This window comes from Euphorbia lathyris, chromosome 7 (assembly GCF_963576675.1).
Source record: "Euphorbia lathyris chromosome 7, ddEupLath1.1, whole genome shotgun sequence".
Lineage (NCBI taxonomy): Eukaryota > Viridiplantae > Streptophyta > Magnoliopsida > Malpighiales > Euphorbiaceae > Euphorbia > Euphorbia lathyris.
Genome location: NC_088916.1, coordinates 88,214,293 through 88,234,294, shown reverse-complemented (window position 1 = coordinate 88,234,294; position 20,002 = coordinate 88,214,293). Strand labels below are relative to the sequence as shown.

General features: G+C 30.4%; 1 long non-coding RNA gene across 1 annotated transcript; it reads left to right on the top strand.

The window, feature by feature from the left end:
* The first annotated feature begins 18,389 nt into the window (after positions 1-18,389).
* Positions 18,390-20,002, top strand: LOC136201218 (uncharacterized). The gene is made up of 3 exons (XR_010673746.1): positions 18,390-18,471; positions 18,701-18,764; positions 18,881-20,002. It is a non-coding gene; the product is annotated as an uncharacterized lncRNA (long non-coding RNA).

The following is a 20,002-nucleotide window of genomic DNA, read 5'->3' as shown; positions in this document are numbered from 1 at the left end:
ATCGGGGGAGGTATCATTAGAATGCACACACATTTACAGAGAAGAGAAGAGAGGGACGGAGAAAACCAAAGTTGTGAAGTAAGTAAAGTTATATAGGCGAGACCATTTGTGTGAGATATTTAATCAGTATCAAATAATAAGTTTCATACATTCCAACAACCCTCTAAATTTTTAAAAGTGCTAAATTACTCTCTATTCTTATCTAATTACATTCAATAACATTATATTCTTATCCAATGCCATTCAATAACCTTTATATTTGTCCAATTGTATAATCTCAAAACTTCAACTATCCCCATGAAATAAGTTTTTTTTTTTACATGTGGCCGAGCATGTATCTAACTTTCTACATCCAAAAGATTCTATTCAGAAATAAGGGGTTATTGAATGCAATCAAACAAGAATAAGAGACCATTTAGAACTTTTAAAAGTTCGGGGGAGCTTAAAGGCAATCAAACAAGAATAAGAGAGTAAAATCGTCTCATAATTTTATTGGTAGATAATTTATTGATGATGATCAAACAATTAAAAAAACATATAATATAGTCATTACAAATGCAATGAATTATTACCAGAAAATATCAAACAAGAATAAAGAAGAAGCATAAAAAGTGCATGAGTTGAATCAATCTGCCTAAAAGTAGGCAACTGAATTGAAGAAAAATAATAATACCATTTCAGAAATCAGACACCAACAACTTCCTGATCATTGCCAAACTAAAATGAACAATTGCTAATGCTTTATTAAGCTAAAAATTGTTACTCCTAAAATTGCAATGCATGCATGTGGTGTATTTGCCAAAACCTACTAAACAAAATTTAAAGGCTTGTGAGACCCAACTCTATATATACTCTTTCAACTATTGGTAAGTTTTCCATGTGGGATAGGAAAAGAGCTCTTAAGAGCAAAGTCCCTAATAACAAATACACCCCCACCAATCAAATTCATTTTCTTCAAAACAAAGCCATTTTCTCACATTCAGATCAAGTGTCACAAGCATAGTTTCATCATAAGAAATAACAAACAAGCTTGATTTGTGTCAAAAAACATATCATAACAAAAGAAGCATAAACAAACTTGTGGTTTCAATTTCAAGTAATCATATCACTCTAACACATTAGATAGGTTATATAATGCACTCATAAACATACACACCAGAGAGAAACATCTAATAAAAAAAATTAGCATATCAAGTTTAAGACAAACTTGTAGGGTTTCAAATAATCATATCATCATAGAACACATCAGACAGCTTATGTAAGCCACTCATAAGCAAAACTCATTATATCTTCAGAATTGCCATTAAAACATAAAACCCAACAAAGAAAAAGTGCAAAGATTAAATCAAATTTTCTATTATCAAAATTAAAATCACAAAAAATTTATGAATGGACAAAATTAACTTGTTTTATAAGATAAGGACAAAATCATTATTTTTTTCAACGACTTTGGAAGGAGTTAGGCTTATAAGTACTTAACTGAGAAAAATAATGGATTAAACAAAATAAAATCACATGATATTCATACTATGTTTGTGCTCGGTTTTTGAAAGGATATTGCAATTAAAAAAGTTGTTAAAATTTATTAATTATAAGATTGAGTAGATTGATTTGTCTGAAACTAAATCTAAAAATAAGATTTCTTTGGTGCTGTCAGTATCCCATTGTTTTTAGAAGAACAGTTTGATTCAGTCCCACCCGTGGAAATCTAGAGTTAAGAAAGAGTGGAGCCAGTGGCAGGAAAAAACATATATTAAACTACTCTTAGTTCGCTAATAATGGAATTCGAGGGCAAACTCCAAATATGAGAAACTCCAAATAATCATTTGGAATTGGAAATTGAACATCACTGGGTGCACATGTCTAGAACAACATATTCATTTCCTAATTTAGAACAAAATTAGTTTCATTGCATTCCACTAATATATCAAAGAATTGAGCAATGCTTACATAATCTCGTCTCTAACTTGTAGATTTTGATAAATTTCCGATGAGGAAAATGAACTACTTATGAAGAAACCAAGCTCAACTCGGTAGGAACACTTCCTCAAAAATGTAAGGAGGACCATAGAGTGATGGTCATGAACCCATACAAAAGCATCTTCAAGATTAATAACCTTCATAACCCTATGTGCCAAAATTTTATTAGCAGAAACATATGCTTGCCACAACAACTTGTCAAAACCATCACTCTTGTCGAGGCACATAATGATTGGACATTAAAGCTGGATGACCACCATTTCTTCTTGCAGATGATGGAGCATCTGAATCTCCATTGCCGCGTCCATCTTTTTTAGAAAAAAAAAATTTGAGCAATCATCGCCATCTGAATCTCCTTGCTTTGGATTTCCACTAACTACATACAGGATGCAAAAATAAGGATCACGATCTAAAAGCAGGATGCGGTTTTAAATATAATAAAACAAATGGATAATCTAAGACATCCACATAAAGGCATTTGCTTTTAAGAAATGCCCTCGACCGAGTTAGATTTCATCATGTACGGGAACATATCAACTTCAACCAACATCAATCTCAAACTTTTTCAAATTAACCAAAAAAGGTCTCCTGTTCATGGCTATAACATGTAGATCAAAGACGAAACAACCATAAAAACAGAATTAATTTCTTCATCTATTTTATAATTAATTAATTAATTATTATCTTCATCTTGTCTCAATGGAATCTAAAATATTCTAACAAGAATTCCTTTCTCTTTCTCTGATGAATCACTGATTATTGCGCATAAGTTTTCCTAAATCGGAATTAATTAAGCATCTAAAAAGCCAGTGAACGTAAGAATTGAATTCCTAACATGGCTCAAATCATCCTTCCATTTCCTGTACAGACGGAGACATTTTTCTTTTCCAGCAAGTTACATTTTTATATACTATGTCGAACTCTTCTTCCTTAGCTTTTCAGCATTTGGTTTCAAATTCAGTTTCAGTGCAACACAGCACATATATAATCCTCAAAAATGCTCATCTCATAATTCACTCTCTTTACTTGGAAACAATGAAAATAGATTAAGATGTTCAATGGATTTAAATTCATTCGGTGTTGATCAAACAATTAAAGTACCCATATAATATATAGTGATTACAAATACAATGAATTACTACCAGAAAATACCAAACAAGAATACAGGAGAAGCTTGATATTGTAGGGTTCATAACAATTAAAGTACCCATATAATATAGTAATCAATCTAACACAACCTTTTTTTGCTAATAATATTTTACCAGATAAAGTTATGGAGGTTGTTAATCCGGAAGATGATTTTGTAGGGTTCATAACCATCACTTGATGCTCCTCCCTTCTTTCTTGAGGAAGGGTTTCTACCGAATTAAGCTTGATTCTCATTGGAAATTTACCAGACGAACGAGTAGTTAGAGATGAGATCCTAAAAGCATTGTTGAATGCTAACTTGATAGAGAAGATAAACCCTAATTCTAACCATTGATTTCTATAGATTTGATTACGCCACTTTCTGGAGCAGATAAACCTTAATCCTAACCGTGTCCATAATTGATATAAGGGCTATCTGCTATTCAGATCTCAAAGAGGAGATATCTATGAACATTGGGTAACCCTAATTGCTATTCGGCGATTGAGAAGAGCAAAGGTGTAAGTCCAGTTATATAGGTGATGTCATCCCTTACTCTCAAACCTCACCTACTCCCTAAAGTTTTAAATTACACCCTCTATTTTTGTCTAATTATCTTTAATAACCTCCTATTTTTGTCCAATTGCATTTAATAACTTCTATCTTTATATAATTAAATTCGAAAGCCACAAAACTTCAATTGTTCTCTAAATTTTTAAAAGTTCATAAGTATTTACCTATAATTTATTTTATTTATTTTTATATGTGACACAGGGTGTCTCTCACTGCAAGAGTTTGGGCCAAATATTAGTCTTTAATATTTAACCCTAATATTTTTAAGTGTAGTGTTGATTTAACCTTAACGTACAAAATGGTGCAAATTTAAGTATAATATTTCAAAGTAAGATCAATTTTAGTCCTACGTTATCGAAAATTAGAAAAACCATGTTTTATTAGTATTTTACTACAACTTTAGGTTATTAGTTTATTACTAAAAAAAATGTAAAAATTCTGCTAAAATGCTAAAAACTAAATCTGCTACATATAAATTAATCACAACTTTTTTTATCAAATTGTGTAAAATATTACAGTGTTATTAATATAGTTATAAACAACAATTAAAAAATATATGAAATTGTTTCGATTTATTGACAAACTTATTTAGAAGATACAATGTGACAATTAAATAACAGTAAACCAATCGTTTTAAATTTTCAACAGTGTTTTGCTAAAATTTGTCTTGCTTGAAAAAATTAGGATTTAATTTGCATCACTTCATATGTTAGGGGCTAAATATGCACTTTGATTGAAGCGTTATGGTTAAATTTGACCCTTATCCCAATAAAAAAATGTACAAAAACTTACAACATAAATATCACATGTTGCAATTATTGAGTTTGTATTGTGATCATGTCGTGTCAATTTCGACTTAGTGTCAAAATGATTAAACCGTAGTCCGACCCAAAAAATTTCATATCAATCTCGTATTAACCTAATCGGGATAGTATCGATTACGTGTGGTGTTGTCGAGTCATATTTAATTTTAATTTGGATCAAATTTATTTTTAGGAAAACCTCACTTTTAATCTTCAGGTTATTGGGATTCTCCATCTCATTTTATAAAATGACTTAATTTTTATCCTTGCCGTAAAATATTGGTTCAATTTTATCATTTTCTAATAAATTCCGTGGGCACGTTTTATTCGAAATTATTTAGAAAATGATAAAATTAAATCAAATTTTCTATTATCAAAATAAAAATCACAAAAAAATTATGAATTGACAAAATTAACTTGTTTTATAAGATAAGGACAAAATCATTATTTTTTTCAACGACTTTGTAAGGAGTTAGGCTTATAAGTACTTAATTGAGAAAAATAATGGATTAAACAAAATAAAATCACATGATATGCATACTATGTTTGTGCTCCGTTTTTGAAAGGATATTGCAATTAAAAAAGTTATTAAAATTTATTAATTATAAGATTAAGTAGATTGATTTGTCTGAAACTAAATCTAAAAATAAGTTTTCTTTGGTGCTGTCAGTATCCCATTGTTTCTAGAAGAACAGTTTGATTGAGTCCAACCCGTGGAAATATAGAGTTAAGAAAGAGTGGAGCTAGTGGCAGGAAAAAGACATATCTTATCCCTAATTTTTTTTAATATGGCGACGAAGTTATATGGAAGCTTAAACTACTCTTAGTTGGCTAATAATGGAATTCGAGGGCAAACTCGAAATATGAGAAACTCCAAATAATCATTTGGAATTGGAAATTGAACATCACTAGGTGCACATGTCTAGAACAACATATTCATTTACTAATTTAGAACAAAATTAGTTTCATTGCATCAAACTCTAACTTTAAACACAAAAACCATTCCACTAATATATCAAAGCATTGAGCAATGCTTACATAATCTCGTCTCTAACTCATAGAGTTTGATAAATTTCCGACGAGGAAAATGAACTACTTATGAAGAAACCAAGCTCAACTCGGTAGGAACACTTCCTCAAAAATGTAAGGAGGACCATAGAGTGATGGTCATGAACCCATACAAAAGCATCTTCAAGATTAATAACCTTCATAACCCTATGTGCAAAAATTTTATTAGCAGAAACATATGCTTGCCATAACAACTTGTCAAAGCCATCACTCTTGTCAAGGCACATAGTGATTGGACATTAAAGCTGGATGACCACCATTTCTTCTTGCAGCAACCAGATGATGGAGCATCTGAATCTCCATTGCTGCGTCCATCTTTTTTAGAAAAAAAATCTTTGAGCAATCATCGCCATCTGAATCTCCTTGCTTTGGATTTCCACTAACTACAGACAGGATGCAAAAATAAGGATCACGATCTAAAAGCAGGATGCGGTTTTAATTATAATAAAACAAATGGATAATCTAAGACATCCACATAAAGGCATTTGCTTTTAAGAAATGCCCTCGACCGAGTTAGATTTTATCATGTACGGGAACATATCAACTTCAACCAACATCAATCTCAAACTTTTTCAGATTAACCAAAAAAGGTCTCCAGTTCATGGCTATAACATGTAGATCAAAGACGAAACAACCATAAAAACAGAATTGATTTCTTCATCTGTTTTATAATTAATTAATTAATTATTATCTTCATCTTGTCTCAATGGAATCTAAAATATTCTAACAAGAATTCCTTTCTCTTTCTCTGATGAATCACTGATTATTGCGCATAAGTTTTCCTAAATCGGAATTAATTAAGCATCTAAAAAGCCAGTGAACGTAAGAATTGAATTCCTAACATGGCTCAAATCATCCTTCCATTTCCTGTACAGACGGAGACATTTTTCTTTTCCAGCAAGTTACATTTTTATATACTATGTCGAACTCTTCTTCCTTAGCTTTTCAGCATTTCGTTTCAAATTCAGTTTCAGTGCAACACAGCACATATATAATCCTAAAAAATGCTCATCTCATAATTCACTCTCTTTACTTGGAAACAATGAAAATAGATTAAGATGTTCAATGGATTTAAATTCATTCGGTGTTGATCAAACAATTAAAGTACCCATATAATATAGTGATTACAAATACAATGAATTACTACCAGAAAATACCAAACAAGAATACAGGAGAAGCATAAAAAGTACATGAGTTGAATCAATCTGCCTAAAAGTATGCAACTGAATTGAAGCAAAACAATAATACCATTTCAGAAAATCAGACGCCAACAACTTCGTGATAATTTGTTACAAACAACAAATTAGTATTTTGAGAGAAATATCTAGCATTGCCAAACTAAAATGAACAATTGCTAATGTTTTACTAAATGAACAAACACGATTTGGACTCTGCAATTTTCTCCATTGCAAATTAAGCTAAAAATGGTTACTCCCAAAGCTGCAATCTCAACTAGTTGGAAATGAATGAAATTACAACAAAGATAATTATCTGATGAAATTTAGATAATATTCAGATCAAGCATCACCATCATAGTCTCATCATGTAACAAACAATCTTTATTTGTATCAAAAAACTTATTATAACAAAAAAAGCATAAACAAACTTATGGTTTCAATTTCAAGTAATCATATCATCCTGACACATCAGATAGCTAGGTTATATAGAAAAACACACCAGAGAGCAACATCTAATAACAAAAATTAGCATATCTAGTTTAAAACAAACATATAGGGTTTCAAATAATCATATCATATCATCATAGAACACATCATACAGCTTATGTAAGCCACTCATAAGCAAACACATTTAGCAATAGATCTATTGAAATCACAATTACAATCCTCAAATTCTCACCTTTTGGCATAATCATTTTAAAAAAACCATAATAGTAAACAAGTAATTAAAGAAAGATTAATAATAATACACCATTTGTAAACACATATAATAAGATAGGGTAGCGGCAAAACTCATTATATCTTCAGAATTGCCATTAAAACATAAAACCCAACAAAGAAAAAGTGCAAAGATTTACTATAAACAATCGTAAGCAGTAATTTGATTTGTTAAGCAAGATAGTTTCCTGGAAAAAAAAAAAGACAGGTTCAAAATACATATGGATTGGTGAGCAACAAAAAACAAAAGCACATAAAGAAGTTACAATTGCTCAATTTACCTGTAAACAAACACAACCCTTTTTTGCTAATAATATTTTAGCAGATAAAGTTATGGAGGTTGTTAATCCGGAAGATGATTTTGTAGGGTTCATAACCATCACTTGATGCTCCTCCCTTCTTTCTTGAGGAAGGGTTTCTACCGAATTAAGCTTGATTCTCATTGGAAATTTACCAGACGAACGAGCAGTTAGAGATGAGATCCTAAAAGCTTTGTTGAATGCTAACTTGATAGAGAAGATAAACCCTAATTCTAACCATTGATTTCTATAGATTTGATTACACCACTTTCTGGAGAAGATAAACCCTAATCCTAACCGTGTCCATAATTGATATAAGGCCTATCTGCTATTCAGATCTCAAAGAGGAGATATCTATGAACATTGGGTAACCCTAATTGCTATTCGGGGATTGAGAAGAGCAAAGGTATAAGTCCAATTATATAGGTGATGTCATCCCTTACTCTCAAACCTCACATACTCCCTAAAGTTTTAAAGTTTTAAATTAAACCCTCTATTTTTGTCTAATTATCTTTAATAACCTCCTATTTTTGTCCAATTGCATTTAATAACTTCTATCTTTATATAATTAAATTCGAAAGCCTCAAAACTTCAATTGTTCTCTAAATTTTTAAAAGTTCATAAGTATTTACCTATAAGTTATTTTATTTATTTTTACATGTGACACAGGGTGTCTCTCACTACAAGAGTTTGGACAAAATATTAGTCTTTAATTTAACCCTAATATTTTTAAGTGTAGTGTTGATTTAACCTTAACGTACAAAATGGTGCAAATTTAAGTATAATATTTCCAAGTAAGATCAATTTTAGTCCTACGTTATCGAAAATTAGAAAAAACATGTTTTATTAGAATTTTACTACCACTTTAGGTTATTAGTTTATTACTAAAAAAAATGTAAAAATTCTGCTAAAATGCTAAAAACTAAATCTGCTACATATAAATTAATCACAACTTTTTTTATCAAATTGTGTAAAATATTACAGTGTTATTAATATAGTTATAAACAACAATTAAAAAATATATGGAATTGGTTCAATTTATTGACAAACTTATTTAGTAGATACAATGTGATAATTAACTAACAGTAAACCAATCTTTTTAAATTTTCAACAGTGTTTTGCTAAAATTGGTCTTGCTTGAAAAAATTAGGATTTAATTTGCATCACTTCATATGTTAGGGGCTAAATATGCAGTTTGATTGAAGCGTTATGGTTAAATTTGACCCTTATCCCAATAAAAAAATGTACAAAAACTTACAACATAAATATCACATGTTGCAATTATTGAGTTTGTATTGTGATCATGTCGTGTCAATTTCGAATTAGTGTCAAAATGATTAAACCGTAGTCCAACCCAAAAAATTGCATATCAATCTCGTATTAACCTAATCGGGATAGTATCGATTACGTGTGGTGTTGTCGAGTCATATTTAATTTTAATTTGGATCAAATTTATTTTTAGGAAAACCTCACTTTTAATCTTCAGGTTATTGGGATTCTCCATCTCATTTTATAAAATGACTTAATTTTTATCCTTGCCGTAAAATATTGGTTCAATTTTATCATTTTCTAATAAATTTCGTGGGCACGTTTTATTCAAAATTATTTTGAAAATGATAAAATTAAATGAAATTTTCTATTATCAAAATAAAAATCACAAAAAAATTATGAATGGACAAAATTAACTTGTTTTATAAGATAAGGACAAAATCATTATTTTTTTCAACGACTTTGTAAGGAGTTAGGCTTATAAGTACTTAATTGAGAAAAATAATGGATTAAACAAAATAAAATCACATGATATGCATACTATGTTTGTACTCGGTTTTTGAAAGGATATTGCAATTAAAAAAGTTATTAAAATTTATTAATTATAAGATTAAGTAGATTGATTTGTCTGAAACTAAATCTAAAAATAAGTTTTCTTTGGTGCTGTCAGTATCCCATTGTTTCTAGAAGAACAGTTTGATTGAGTCCAACCCGTGGAAATATAGAGTTAAGAAAGAGTGGAGCTAGTGGCAGGAAAAAGACATATCTTATCCCTAATTTTTTTTAATATGGCGACGAAGTTATATGGAAGCTTAAACTACTCTTAGTTGGCTAATAATGGAATTCGAGGGCAAACTCGAAATATGAGAAACTCCAAATAATCATTTGGAATTGAAAATTGAACATCATTGGGTGCACATGTCTAGAACAACATATTCATTTACTAATTTAGAACAAAATTAGTTTCATTGCATCAAATTCTAACTTTAAACACAAAAACCATTCCACTAATATATCAAAGCATTGAGCAATGCTTACATAATCTCGTCTCTAACTTGTAGAGTTTGATAAATTTCCGACCAGGAAAATGAACTACTTATGAAGAAACCAAGCTCAACTCGGTAGGAACACTTCCTCAAAAATGTAAGGAGGACCATAGAGTGATAGACATGAACCCATACAAAAGCATCTTCAAGATTAATAACCTTCATAACCCTATGTGCAAAAATTTTATTAGCAGAAACATATGCTTGCCACAACAACTTGTCAAAGCCATCACTCTTGTCAAGGCACATAGTGATTGGACATTAAAGCTGGATGACCACCATTTCTTCTTGCAGCAACCAGATGATGGAGCATCTGAATCTCAATTGCTGCGTCCATCTTTTTTAGAAAAAAAATCTTTGAGCAATCATCGCCATCTGAATCTCCTTGCTTTGGATTTCCACTAACTACAGACAGGATGCAAAAATAAGAATCTCGATCTAAAAGCAGGATGCGGTTTTAATTATAATAAAACAAATGGATAATCTAAGACATCCACATAAAGGCATTTGCTTTTAAGAAATGCCCTCGACTAATTATAATCATCGGCATCTGAATCTCCTTGCTTTGGATTTCCACTAACTACAGACAGGATGCAAAAATAAGGATCACGATCTAAAAGCAGGATGCGGTTTTAATTATAATAAAACAAATGGATAATCTAAGACATCCACATAAAGGCATTTGCTTTTAAGAAATGCCCTCGACCGAGTTAGATTTCATCATATACGGGAACATATCAACTTCAACCAACATCAATCTCAAACTTTTTCAAATTAACCAAAAAAGGTCTCCAGTTCATGGCTATAACATGTAGATCAAAGACGAAACAACCATAAAAACAGAATTAATTTCTTCAACTGTTTTATAATTAATTAATTAATTATTATCTTCATCTTGTCTCAATGGAATCTAAAATATTCTAACAAGAATTCCTTTCTCTTTCTCTGATGAATCACTGATTATTGCGCATAAGTTTTCCTAAATCGGAATTAATTAAGCATCTAAAAAGCCGGTGAACGTAAGAATTGAATTCCTAACATGGCTCAAATCATCCTTCCATTTCCTGTACAGACGGAGACATTTTTCTTTTCCAGCAAGTTACATTTTTATATACTATGTTGAACTCTTCTTCCTTATCTTTTCAGCATTTCGTTTCAAATTCAGTTTCAGTGCAACATAGCACATATATAATCCTCAAAAATGCTCATCTCATAATTCACTCTCTTTACTTGGAAACAATGGAAATAGATTAAGATGTTCAATGGATTTAAATTCATTCGGTGTTGATCAAACAATTAAAATACCCATATAATATAGTCATTACAAATGCAATGAATTACTACCAGAAAATACCAAACAAGAATACAGGAGAAGCATAAAAAGTACATGAGTTGAATCAATCTGCCTAAAAGTATGCAACTGAATTGAAGCAAAACAATAATACCATTTCAGAAAATCAGACGCCAACAACTTCGTGATAATTTGTTACAAACAACAAATTAGTATTTTGAGAGAAATGTCTAGGATTGCCAAACTAAAATGAACAATTGATAATGTTTTACTAAATGAACAAACACGATTTGGACTCTGCAATTTTCTCCATTGCAAATTAAGCTAAAAATGGTTACTCCCAAAGCCGCAATCTCAACTAGTTGGAAATGAATGAAATTACAACAAAGATAATTGTCTGATGAAATTTAGATAATATTCAGATCAAGCATCACCAGCATAGTCTCATCATATAACAAACAATCTTGATTTGTATCAAAAAAACTTATTATAACAAAAAAAGCATAAACAAACTTGTGGTTTCAATTTCAAGTAATCATATCATCCTGACACATCAGATAGCTAGGTTATATAGAAAAACACACCAGAGAGCAACATCTAATAACAAAAATTAGCATATCCAGTTTAAAACAAACATATAGGGTTTCAAATAATCATATCATATCATCATAGAACACATCAGACAGCTTATGTAAGCCACTCATAAGGAAACACATTTAACAATAGATCTATTGAAATCACAATTACAATCCTCAAATTCTCACCTTTTGGCATAATCATTTTAAAAAAACCACTATAGTAAACAAGTAATTAAAGAAAGATTAATAATGATACACCATTTGTAAACACATATAATAAGATAGGGTAGCGGCAAAACTCATTATATCTTCAGAATTGCCATTAAAACATAAAACCCAACAAAGAAAAAGTGCAAAGATTTACCATAAACAATTGTAAGCAGTAATTTGATTTGTTAAGCAAGATAGTTTCCTGCAAAAAAAAAAAAAAAAGACAGGTTCAAAATACATATGGATTGGTGAGCAACAAAAAACAAAAGCAAATAAAGAAGTTACAATTGCTCAATTCACCTGTAAACAAACACAACCCTTTTTTGCTAATAATATTTTAGCAGATAAAGTTATGGAGGTTATTAATCCGGAAGATGATTTTGTAGGGTTCATAACCATCACTTGATGCTCCTCCCTTCTTTCTTGAGGAAGGGTTTCTACCGAATTAAGCTTGATTCTCATTGGAAATTTACCCGACGAACGAGCAGTTAGAGATGAGATCCTAAAAGCATTGTTGAATGCTAACTTGATAGAGAAGATAAACCCTAATTCTAACCATTGATTTCTATAGAATTGATTACGCCACTTTCTGGAGAAGATAAACCCTAATCCTAACCGTGTCCATAATTGATATAAGGGCTATCTGCTATTCAGATCTCAAAGAGGAGATATCTATGAACATTGGGTAACCCTAATTGCTATTCGGCGATTGAGAAGAGCAAAGGTGTAAGTCCAATTATATAGGTGATGTCATCCCTAACTCTCAAACCTCACCTACTCCCTAAAGTTTTAAAGTTTTAAATTACACCCTCTATTTTTGTCTAATTATCTTTAATAACCTCCTATTTTTGTCCAATTGCATTTAATAACTTCTATCTTTATATAATTAAATTCGAAAGCCTCAAAACTTCAATTGTTCTCTAAATTTTTAAAAGTTCATAAGTATTTACCTATAATTTATTTTATTTATTTTTACATGTGACACAGGGTGTCTCTCACTGCAAGAGTTTGGGCCAAATATTAGTCTTTAATTTAACCCTAATATTTTTAAATGTAGTGTTGATTTAACCTTAACGTACAAAATGGTGCAAATTTAAGTATAATATTTCCAAGTAAGATCAATTTTAGTCATACGTTATCGAAAATTAGAAAAAACATGTTTTATTAGTATTTTACTACCACTTTAGGTTATTAGTTTATTACTAAAAAAAATGTAAAAATTCTGCTAAAATGCTAAAAACTAAATCTGCTACATATAAATTAATCACAACTTTTTTTATCAAATTGTGTAAAATATTACAGTGTTATTAATATAGTTATAAACAACAATTAAAAAATATATGAAATTGCTTCGATTTATTGACAAACTTATTTAGAAGATACAATGTGATAATTAACTAACAGTAAACCAATCTTTTTAAATTTTCAACAGTGTTTTGCTAAAATTGGTCTTGCTTGAAAAAATTAGGATTTAATTTGCATCACTTCATATGTTAGGGGCTAAATATGCAGTTTGATTGAAGCGTTATGGTTAAATTTGACCCTTATCCCAATAAAAAAATGTACAAAAACTTACAACATAAATATCACATGTTGCAATTATTGAGTTTGTATTGTGATCATGTCGTGTCAATTTCGACTTAGTGTCAAAATGATTAAACCGTAGTCCGACCCAAAAAATTTCATATCAATCTCGTATTAACCTAATCGGGATAGTATCGATTACGTGTGGTGTTGTCGAGTCATATTTAATTTTAATTTGGATCAAATTTATTTTTAGGAAAACCTCACTTTTAATCTTCAGGTTATTGGGATTCTCCATCTCATTTTATAAAATGACTTAATTTTTATCCTTGCCGTAAAATATTGGTTCAATTTTATCATTTTCTAATAAATTCCGTGGGCACGTTTTATTCGAAATAGAACTCCTGCACCGACTGGAACTCGCTGGAGCCACCAACGTCAACGGTGATAACACCGGGACTGACGGGACAAAACCACTTGTGGTGGTGCTTGGTGGAGGTGTTAGATAATGATTAAAATGAAATAAGGCAGCGATCTTGATCTAATGAAATAAAACTTTCTCTCTCTAACTCTTTTTTCTCTCTCTATTATTCTGTTAAAATTACAAAAGAAAAAGGTTTCAATATGAATTGAGTTAGTGAAAATACAATTTTGTGATTTTTGTATGTTACAAATTTATTGGTTATGGCAGAATAGACTAGAGAGAGAATGGAAGAGATTGAAGAGGAATGAGTCGAAATAGATGAGAGAGAAATAGGAGTTAGAGAGAGACTGCAAGAGATAGATGTTGAAAGAGGAAGAAAGTAGGGTTTTTAATTAACGGAAAAGAAATGGGTATAAAAGTAATTTTAATTGGTGGCCCCACAATTCAATTTTTTAAAAGTTAAAAAATGCTAACATGGCACGTTGACCAGACGTTGACCGGTCATTTTTACCTACTATACACCATAATGGGAGGTCACCTATAAGGTCGTACATATTAGTGAGACAAATTGAAGGTTGTATACCAAAGTGTGAAATGGATCAAAGGTTGTACACCATTAATGTATACAGATATATATATATATATAGATAATCAAAGAATTTCCAGAAATTGATATTTTAGGGTTATGCCGAAATTTTATAAAATTGAGGTTTTTCACAATCTTGCTTTTTATTGTGAAATTATAGTTCAAATGAACTATTGACTATGTTTATATATGAATTACAAATTTTACTTGGTTATGTTGATTTGAGGTTTTCGTTGATTGATTAACTTTGGAATTTTAGTTGATTAAGGATTGATATTTTGGAGAATTGAACACTTGTGAGCTTGATTATGATCAAGTGAAGTATATACATATACATATATGTTTTTGGTTTCAATATATATATATATATATATATGGAATTAAATGTTTGGTATCCATTGGGAGTAGTTCGGTATGGTGGATTTAATTTTCAAAGACCATATTTAGTGAGAAATATGGCCTGTGTACACAGTCTGAAGACCTATTGGGTATGGCAGAGAAGTGTTGGGTAAGATCATATGGGATAGGCAATGTTAAGAGACGTCTCGTATATGTTGTGAATTGTGATTTGAATTATAAGGGGATGAACTCAAGAATGGATACAAGATTATATATTTTTGGTTTTTGGTTTAATACCTTGATCCTATTATGAACTTTAGTTTTGAGTATATTTTACAAGGTTTTGATTAAATCCTTTATAAATGTCTATATATGTAGTTATATTAAGTAAAGTTGATTTTTAGAGCTGATAGTTTCTTATTGTGATTTTTATCTCATGTTTTCCAAATGTTTTTATTGTTTTGTTTTAGGCGAGGAATTGCAAGGTACCGAGAGGGGTACTCGATCCTAGGGCGAGGTTCGGTTACAGCTACGAGGTGCAAGTCGTCTCTAGGGTATTGCATCCATTTTGTTCATGTACATATATGTGGATAGTATACGGACACTTGTATAACTTGTTTTTGGCAGTGTCCTTTTGTTTGGTTTGTATTATCTACTGGTATATCTATAATTAGCTGGAGTTGAGAACTTATGGAATAGTGTGATATCGGTTATGATTAAGTCATAACTTTGAGCTAGTGATATAGAGAATTGTCTATATAGGTGCTGCTGGAAGATCAGATTCATATCTGAATCTTGTGATGCATTTTTTGACCAGATAAGCCGAATCTGTCATGGAGTCCTAAATGAAAGTTCTTTATTTTTATCTTATGTTTCCAGGGGTTTTTGAATCGCATTAATCGGACTCCGTATGAAAAAGTTAAGCTGGAAACGATATATGTTATTCATTTTAGCTTTAAACCAGAATTTGGTTTTTGATTTGATTTTTCTCCTTAATTGAGAGATATTACTACTGGTTTATATAATAAGTCAGTGGTAATGTCTCACCGTCTTATCTGATCTTATTTTGGGCCGGGTTTGACATAATGTTTCAGTCAAAGTGGAGATTTTGCCCCTACGTATGAAATGATGCGAGTTAAACCCTAATTTTTTTCCAAGCAAGATCAATTTTAGCCCCACGTTATCGAAAATATAAAAAGACTGATTTACTGTTATTTAATTATCACGTCGAATCTTTCAAATAAGTTTATCGATCAATTGAAGCAGATTCATATACTTTTTATACCTATATTAATAACACTCTAAATATTTTAGACAATTTGACATAAAATTATGATTATTTATATGTAGCCGATTTAGTTTTTACTAGCATTTTAGCAAAAATTTTCTAATTTTGTATATATACTAATAAAACATGTTTTTTTTTCTAATTTTCTATAACGTAGGACTTAAATTGATCTTACTTGGAAACGTTTAAATTTATATTGTTTCATATGTTAACGTTAAATCGACACATCCTTAAGACGTTAGGGTTAAACTTGGTTTTATCCCTAAAATCTATCTAGTCTTATCCCTAAATTAGTATGAATACTATATTCCTCCTGTATTTTTCCATGTTTATATTAACAAAAAATAAAAAGTAAAATCATATGTCACGCCAAAACAATATTTGCAAGACATGAATTCAATTCGGTTAATAAATTAGTATAAATAATTTATTAGTCTTCATATTTTTGCGCACCATATTGTTTAGTCTTTCTATTTTGAAAAACACATTATGAGGTCCCTACCATTTGTCACGCTTAATCCTTTAGTCCTTTTGTCTATTTTTTAATTTTTTTAAGCAAACATATGTTATCTTTCACGACAGTCATATTGGAATACAAAACGATCCTATTACTCTGTTATTTTTTGTCTCCCTATTTACACCAAAATATAACGGTTAATTTTTTTTAAATACACCGACAGACCAAAACGTTAAGAGTAACAGATTTTAGAGATTCTATGATGTGTTTTCAAAATAGAAGTACTAAACAATGTGTTAGGGAAAAAAAAGAGAGGTCTAATAAATTATATACCCATAAAATTCTGATATGATTTTACTCTCTTATTTTCTCTTGTTCCATCTACTTGGCCCAAAAGTTTAATTTCCCCCGAACTTTCAAAAGTTCTAAATGGTTAGTTATTCCTGTGTAATTGCATTCGATAACCTCATAAACTCTTGGAACTTCAACGAGATAGTTGATGTTTTGAGATTATTGAATACAATTGGACAAGTATAGAGGTTATTAAATGCAATTGGATAAGAATATAAGGTTTTTTAATGTAATTAGATAAGAATAGGGATAAGGTATCAAAATAGGCCTAAGGTTTTTGGGGAAGTATCAATTTAGGCTCAACGTTCAAAATATCATCAATATAGGCTTAACGTTTACAACATAATATCAATTTAGGCTTAACGTTTACAATATAGCATCAATTTAGGCCTCACGTACAAAATAGCACCAATATAGGCTTAAAGTTTACAAAATAATACAAATTTAAGCTTAACGTTTAAAAAATATATCCAAATTACGCTACACGTCATAATTAAATTAATCATATTATATTCTTGTCCATTAAGATCTTATATTTGTTTTTCATCAATAATTCCATGACTCCTAAATTTCATTGCTCATGTAATATATGCAAACTAAAAGTAATTGAATATCTACAATTTTGTTCGAAATATTGTAGATAGTCAATGACATATATCAATATTATTTTAACTAGCGTTCGAAATATTCAATTACTTTTAGTTTTCATATATTACATGAGCCATAGAATTTAGGATCATGGAATGATGATGAAAAACAAATATAAGGTTTTAATGGACACTAATACTAATTAATTATATTATAATAAATAATAAAATAGAACTAAATAAAAAAATAACATGTAAAGTTAATAGGAAAAGAATATAATATGGTTAATTTAATTGTGACGTTTAGTTTAAATTGGATATATTTTGTAAACGTTAAGCCAATATTGATGCTATTTTGTACGTGAGGCCTAAATTGATGCTATATTGTAAACGTTAAGGCTATATTGGTGCTATTTTGAACGTTGAGCCTAAATTGATACTTTTCAAAACACGTTAGGTCTATTTTAGTACCTTATCCCATAAGAATATAGAGTAATTTAGCACTTTCAAAATTTAGGGGGTTGTTGGAATATATCAAGCTTAATATTTTATACTAATTAAATATCTCACACAAATGGCCTGGCCTATATAACTATAGCTACTGTTTTCACAACTCTTGTTTTCTCCGCCCCTCTCTTGTCTTCTCTGTAAATGTGTCTGTGCATTCCATATTAATACCTCCCCCCGAGAGATCTCAAATCTGGAAAGTTATTGTGATGTTGATGGTGTGCGATTAGGGTTTACCTTCTGCAGAAAGTGGCTCAACAAATCTTCGAGGTAACAAAGCAAATCAAATCTATGAAAACCAATTAAATCAGCATTCAGCAATGCTTTCAGAATCTCATCAAGTGATAGTCATGAACCTCCATTACGTTATCTGCTAAAATATTAATAGCACAAAGCTCTATATTTGAATTGCCCAATTCCAAGTTATTTCTGAGTTTTTGTTGGCATTTACTATTTGTTGCTCATTGGATTTTGATTCCATAATGATTTTTTTTTGCAGGAAATATTTTCTTTCCCAGCAACTACTTGAAAGCTATTGAATTTTAGAAGCATAATTCTTTCGGGTAAAACTTTGGACTTTTCATCTCTTGAATTTTAGGTTTTAATGAGAATTGTGAAGAGATCTATATTACTCCTAATCTATGCTATTGGGAAACATGTGTATCTATTGAATTTCCAGGGGTAGTTCTGAGAGTCTTATAGTTGTTATAGAAGCTTCACGAACTCCTTTTATTAGTTCAAGGAGGCAGAATCACCAGATAGTAACAAGGCTTGGAAATAGGTACATCCGAAGTATCAATCCACGAAAAACAATAATATAAAGAAGTGATTATAGTTCATGTTGGGATGTGAAAACCACTCGTACCAAAGAAAATGACACTTTCTTAATGCATATGTAAATCGATCATCAGAAGATATATGGAGACTTCTAGGTTCAAACACGAACTATACATGACGAGAAATCTCTTAGATGGCTATGAAAAAAGCTTTGAATGAGACAACTAAAGAATTCACAGGAGAAGTTGCCTTTTAAAGAAGAGATGACACAATATGCTCCAGATGAAGAACAAGATATGACAGAATGTGCTCCATCCGAAAAACAAGTTACTCAATAATCTATTTAACTGATCCAACTTTATGTTTTAAGTGAAATTTGATTGAAACTTCTTAACTTTGTTTTAAACATTGTTGGTATGCTAATTTTTGTTATTAGACGTTTCTATCATAATTAGTTTGTCTATGATAAAACTATGCCAGCTATGCTTGAAAGGTAACTTGATTTGAATGCTATCTACATCAGCCTATGATCTCTGTATCTTTATGAGATGTTTTTAATTGAAATTATTTGATCCAATTTAATTCCATTTGACATCTTAATATGTATTTCCATTGTTTCCAAGTAAATAGAGTGAATTTATATATGAGCATTTCTGAATTAGAAGGATTATATATGTGCTAAGTTGCACACAAATAGATATCAGAAATGTTATTTCTAAAAAGAAACGGAAATAGAAACGAAAAAGAAATGTTATGTTCATCTTTGACTGTTATTTCAGTTGTGGTCATATAAATGTAAGACTTGCTCCATATTTTGAAAATTAAACCCACCACGTTAATAAATGTGATGGAAATAATTGACATCCTTCTTTTATTCACTATAAAGGAGATTCAGATGCTCCATCATCATAAGGTTCAAATGGAGTAGATGGTTATTCAGCTTTGATGCGGATTTAGTATGTGGCTTGATGAGTTTTGACAAGTTGCTGCGGCAAGCATACTTTTCTCCTAATAAAATTTTTGC